This window comes from Paroedura picta, chromosome 3 (genome assembly GCF_049243985.1).
Source record: "Paroedura picta isolate Pp20150507F chromosome 3, Ppicta_v3.0, whole genome shotgun sequence".
In the NCBI taxonomy this organism is placed as follows: Eukaryota; Metazoa; Chordata; class Lepidosauria; order Squamata; family Gekkonidae; genus Paroedura; species Paroedura picta.
This window is the reverse complement of record NC_135371.1, coordinates 146818718-146825349: the sequence shown is the minus strand read 5'-3', so window position 1 is coordinate 146825349 and position 6632 is coordinate 146818718.

Genomic DNA, 6632 nt, shown 5'->3' with positions numbered 1-6632 from the left:
ACCGCAGCAGCGGCACCAGAACAGTGAGGCGCTCTCATTGCCAGAGATTTTTTTAAATTAGATTTCTTACCCGCCGCTCTCAAGGACATCTTGCAGCAGGTTACAAAAAAAAAACCCCTCACATCAATTAAAACATAAAACATTAAAATAGCATAATCTGGGAGTGACAGAATTAAACCCCATCCCATATGTTCTATGTAAATGTCCCAAAATGTTTTATGTAAACCGCCCAGAGCCGTAGGGAAGGGCGGTATAAAAATATAATTAAACAAACAAACAAACAAACAAACAAATAAATAAATAAATATCCACCCTCCTCCTCATCAACATGGCAGGGCCACAATGTAATTGGTTGAGAGAGCCAGTTTGGTGTAGTGGTTAGGAGTGCGAACTTCTAATCTGGCATGCCAGGTTCGATTCTGCACTCCCCCACATGCAGCCAGCTGGGTGACCTTGGGCTCACCACAGCACTGATAAAACTGTTCTGACCGAGCAGTGATATCAGGGCTCTCTCAGCCTCACCCACCCCACAGGGTGTCTGTTGTGGGGAGAGGAATGGGAAGGCGACTGTAAGCCGCTTTGAGCCTCCTTCGGGTAGGGAAAAGCAGCATATAAGAACCAACTCTTCTTCTTCTTCTTCTTCTTGACACATTTAGAAGAAGAAGAGTTGGTTCTTATATGCCACTTTTATCTACCCGAAGGAGTCTCAATCTGGTTTACAGTCGCCTTCCCTTTCCTCTCCCCACAACAGACATTCTGTCAGGTAGGTGAGGCTGAGAGAGCCCTGATATTACTGAATATTATTTAGAGTATTATTTACTCTATGATCTTATTTAGGAATTGCACATCTTCAAACATTGTCCAAAATACACTAGCAAGATTTTTGTGTCTATGTAATCTCCTAATTCCCATACCAAAGTTTTCTTCCTAAATCCTGTTTCAGTTCTTCCACTATTGCACACTCCTAAAAGTTCTTCTGTATCTGCTGATATTTTAAGTTCTTTACTTTGCTATGGCTTGTCTTGGTGTAAAAGTATAATGGTGGGGTGTTCTATTCCAATACCACATTAGGAAATCCCTGGGGCATTTCCGCACACTGGTAAAAATAGCATTACGGCAGCTGAATGGCATAGTGCTAAATATTATCATGCCTCCTGACCACTCCTCACCTTTTTGCAGTCTCACTCTAGTCTGCCGCCTTTTTGCGCTTCTCACCCTTCACAACTGCTGCTGGAAATGGCAGAAGAGAACAACACGCTTTATACGGGACTCTCTTCCGCCTGTCAATCAAGCCAGGCAACCAGTCCCCTTTCTCCATGTTTTAAAGGTCCCACAATGCCCACTAATTTTTAAAAAATTAATACTTCTCTGTTTAAACACCTATGCATAGATGCATAGTGCTTTTTGAACGCCACCCCTTATGGAATCATGAGTCTTTTGATACTTGTAAACATTAATCTCGTTCCTGAAAAAAAATACTTTTATTTAGAAGGTGAACTGTATGGCATTATACCCTATTGAAGTGCCTTCCCTTCTCAAACACCACCCTCTACCCCCAGTGTCTCCAGGTTTCTCCCACCCAGAGCTGGCAACCCTCCTTGCAGTACTTGGAGAGAAACATTTAAAGAGCAAATGTATAGACTCCAAGCCAAAAATGTTTTCTGATCATTGTGAATGGGGTTGGGCTAAGGCAGGGGACTTACCATGAGCCCACTGGGGAGAGCCACAATTTGGCCACCCCTGGCCTGAGGCGACTGGAGCCAAGGCCTGCAACAAATATTCTTTCAATGTTCCTTCAATGGAGGGAGGTGGGGGGAGATGTCTCCCTAATGGCCCAGGGTGTGTGTATGTGCAGGATCTGAAGTGGGATAGCAGATCTGATGCCTTGCAGAACTATATGTTTGGCTCCACCTGTACTCTTCTTGTGTATTTGTAAATAAAGCAAATGGGTCTCCAATGCACTCTCTTATAATAGAACTGTCAGATGCTGGAAGCCACAAAACAGGCTCGTCTGTTTGTAGATTCAACAGCACCACCAAATTACAGTTCTTTCAAGAGGAGTCCAATCCCAGCTCCTTAATTATCGATCCAAAGGCATTTTAGTCTTGCTTGGGTTGAGCTTTTATTGTCTCATCCCTGCCTGTAGGTAGGTGTTAAGCACAGAGAGCCCTTCAAGTCTCCAGATTATGTGTTCCTCTGGTTTCATATAATGTTACAGAAGCACCGGACAGAACCTGGAACAGTGCAGGATTCCATGGCATATATGTTGAAAAGTCAAGCACTTATCTTCTTATACTGCCTTCAGTTGTTCAGTGTGAGAAAGGAAAAGAATCACTGTTATTTAGTGCCTTTGTTGTTCAGATTGTTTGGGGCTGGGGTGTTTTTCCCCCCAGAAATCTGTCAGGATCCAAAGGACTGATCCAACTCCTATATGAATCCCTGTTCTGGAGGAGAGCTGAACCAGCTCCAGGATCCAGCTGCAAAACAGAACTGTTTACATTTGGAATAGTAGGACCACAGGAAGAATCCTTGTGCAGCATACAAGAACCAACTCTTCTATTGAATGTGTCATCTTGGGGTGGTTTACAGCATTAATGCAACAAACCAGTTAAAACCATTAAAACAATTAAACAGTTAAAATCAACCAAACATTACTAATGATGCTGTAATTGTGTGCCCGGTCTCATTAGCTAAACCAGTCAATAGTTTTAGGTACTTGTACGAGTGGGAATGAAGAGATATTCGTATTGCAGCAGGGGAAACCAGCTGCAGAGCCAGCGTGGTGAGCAGACTTCTAATCTGGTGAGCGGGGTTTGATTCCCCATTCCTCCCCCACATGCAGCCAGCTGGGTGACCTTGGGCTGGCCACAGCACTGATAAATCTGTTCTGACTGAGCAGTAATGTCAGGGCTCTCTCAGCCCCACCTCCCTCACAGGGTGTCTGTTGTGGGGAGAAGAAGGGAAGGCGACTGTAAAGCCTCTTTGAGACTTTGAGTGGCATATAAGAACCAACTCTTCTTCTTCATTGGTGTCTGGCTTATTTGCTTGTCCAAACTAGCCTCATCCATAAGCCTGGTGGAAATGCTCTGACTTGCAGACCCTGTGGAACTGAGGTTAATATAATCGGGATTGTTTCAGAATAAAGCTGCACTAGTGTGCAGCAGAAGAGCTAGTTTGAGTCCAGTAGCCCCTAGTGGCCAACAAGGTTGCTGAGGTCACTGTGAAACATGCAAAAGGCTTACAAAAGGCAGGACAGCTTTCCCATTTCAGGCACTGCATTCAGTCTGGCGATTTCTCCCGGTGCCATCTGAAAACTGTTGAGTGTCTGCATGTTATGTTAGTGTCCAGATTCATGCCTCTTGAGAATAATATTGCCACAGGAGAAGGATGAAAACCAGAGGCATATTTATAACATCAGCATGCAGGCCACCATCCAGCTACAACGCTATCTGTCACGTTTTTATTCTATGCTTCCTCCAAGGATTGAGGGTTCTCCATTTCCCCATCTTACAACACTCATGCGTAGAACCCCGAGAGTAACTATCCCAAATGCATCCACTGAGCTTCAGGACTGTGCAGGGGCTTGAATTCTGATCTTCTAAGTCCTATTCTTGCACTCTAACCACCACACTGTATTGGTGCTCATTGTTCAAACTTGCCTTTCGCATTCATTCCTATTATTCTTTTACTCAGCATATTCACTCAAGACAAGTTGCTTCTCCCTGTATACAAGTGCAAATTCTGGTCTTTTCTCTCTATCCCCTGAGCTCAAATTCTAGCCAACATCTGCCTGAAATGCTCTCTCTGGTCTTCCCTGCAACTTCGTGGCATTACTGTTCCAAGATACAACAGAAACTAGCAAATAAGAGGTCCAGTTACCCCAAACACCAAAGAGGTAAATCAATATGTGCTGGCAGCCAACCTTGATTACCAAATGAATTACCCCTGTGCCCCCCCCCCCCCAACTTTGCTTGTTGTACAGTTGGGAATGGACAGGTCTTGCCTGCAGTATCCACCAGAGATCCTGCTTAGATACAGATATGTATCCTTTCTCCCAGCCTTTAAAGGCACATCTCCATACCTGCAGTTTCCCTCTGCAGTATGTTCAGAACAAAGTAGAAGCTGCCATTGCAACCCAGCTTTTTAAATTTTTGGTTTTATCTGAATGAACCTAGTAATGGCCAAAATGCATGCAATCTTGTGATTCACAGAATCATAGAGTTGGAAGGGGCCATACAGGCCATCTAGTCCAACCCCCTGCTCAACGCAGGATCAGCCCTAAGCACCCTAAAGCATCCAAGAAAAGTGTGTATCCAACCTTTGCTTGAAGACTGCCAGTGAGGGGGAGCTCACCACCTCCTTAGGCAGCCTATTCCACTGCTGAACTAATTCTGATTCCATGATCAGAATTTCAGGTGTGTTATCTCGACAGCGATGTGGATCAGGACTCTGGCAGTGGGGAAGGTGGGGTTAACTCCCCACTTCACATGGGGATTCTGATTTTAAAACATAGCCCACCTGGGCTGCCTTAAGCCCTTGTAGGGAAAAACAATATTCATATTGTGCCTGTATCTGTCCCTCCAAAGGTTTAAAGAAACCCGGCCAGGGTGCTGGTGGTACATTTCCAATCAGAGAAAAAGCATGAGGGGAAGAATGAAACCCTTTCCCCCGGCACTGCAGCTGTAACCCTCGTCACACCCACCTCATGGCTGCTTCTTGGGGCCAAATAAATAATCTGGAGTTCCAGCCAAGGAGCTTCAGTGTCAATCATGGTTTGGGCATCTTGTCCAAAGGATGTGAACTTCCCTGGGCTGTTGCAAATATCCGCAAGAAACCAGGCAACCCAAGTGTGAGACGGTGAGGCAAACAAAAAAGGCAAAATGAAATGAAACAAAAAGGATGATAGTGTAGAATCCCCCCACATGTTTTCTCCATGGTCAGAAATTCCCAGGGCATCAAAGAAACTATGCAGATGGTTCTGAAGCTGAGAAAGGGAATGTTGATGATTTTGGAAACTTTCAATCAATGCCAATTATTGTCACTAAAATCTTGGCATTTTGCAAGGTTGAATGGACATTGTCAAAGTGAATCCTGGACTTGCATTAACTACTTTTAGATCACTGAAGTTCAGTGGCTGGTCAACTGTTGAAAGAGCAGAATACTGTAAGCAGTACAAGACAGCCTTAAGGACATTTGGTGAAAACTCTTTGAGCAGTATAGATAAAAAATGCTATGCTGTTATCCAGAGAGACAATTCAGTAGCTGACCACATGCTTTGCATGCCAAGGGTTCCACATGCAATTCCTGGCATCTTCAGTTAAACAATCATGCAGCTATGGGAAGGCCAATGCTGATAAGAACAGATATTACTAGACTAGCAGTGCAATCCTAAATGGAGTTACTTCAGTTGATTTCAATGGGAAATCTGGGTCACGGACAGAAGGTAGCTATTGGGGAGACACAGTCACAGCTATTAATCCTCCATTGTGGGGTACCTCAAGATGCAATTCTCTCCCCAATACTGTTTATGCACTCTCTTGACCAGCTGGTCTGGGGGTTCGGGCCTGGTTGTCACCAATATGCGGATGACACCCAGCTCTACCTCCTGATGGACAGCTGCTCAAACAACTTTGCCAGTTGCCTGGGAGTGGTGATGGCTCAAGCAGTCACCTGAAATTCAAGGGCCCAAGTGAGGAAGCACACTTGCCCTACTTGGACAGGGTTCAACTTCCAGTTGCTGCCTCAGCCAGGAACTTGGGCATGATCTTCAATGCCTCCTTATCTATGGAGGCACGTCTCAAGAATAGCATGGCTGGCATTCTTCCACCTCTGTGAAGCCAAACTATTAGTATACTACTTGGCCCTAGAACACCTAGCCACAGTCATCCATGTGACGGTCACCTATAGACTGGACTTCTGTAACTCGCTGTACATGGACGTACCCTTATCCTTGCTCTGGAACTTGCTACTGGTCCAGAATGCAGCAGCCAGGGGCCTTATGGGTATACCCTGAAGGGCCAAAATTCAGCCTGTGCTACACTGGCTCCCAGTTGAATTCGGGATCAAGTTTAAGGTTCTTGTACTTACCCACAAGGCCATTTGTAGTCTGGATCCTGTGCATCTGATAGGCAGCTTTCTATCTAGACCCCCCCCCCCCCGAAGAATGCACCACTCTACTAATTCCAACTAGTTGGTTATCCCTGGCCCCAAAGAGGTATGTCAAGACTAAACCAGGGCCATGGCATTTTCCATCCTGGCCCCTACCTGATGGAATGAGCTCCCGGAACACTTCCAGGCCTTGTCAGAACTAGTGCAGTTCCACAGAGCCTGCAAGATGGAGCTCTTCCTCCAGGCTTTTGGTTGGGGCTAATGTCATGGTAACATCTAACAGGCCCCACCCAACAATCATTCATTCCTTACTTACTAGTTTTATTTAACATCACCACAAGAAGCCCCAAAGTTTATCCTGACTCTGATGGGTTGTATTCACTGACTTAGTTGCACTGTTGTCAATTAATTTTTAAATAAATTTTAATCTATTTTACTTAATTTTATTGACTATATTATTATTACATCTGGTTGTACACCACCCTGAGCCAGCCTTGGTGGGAGGACAGTACAGAAATCAAGTA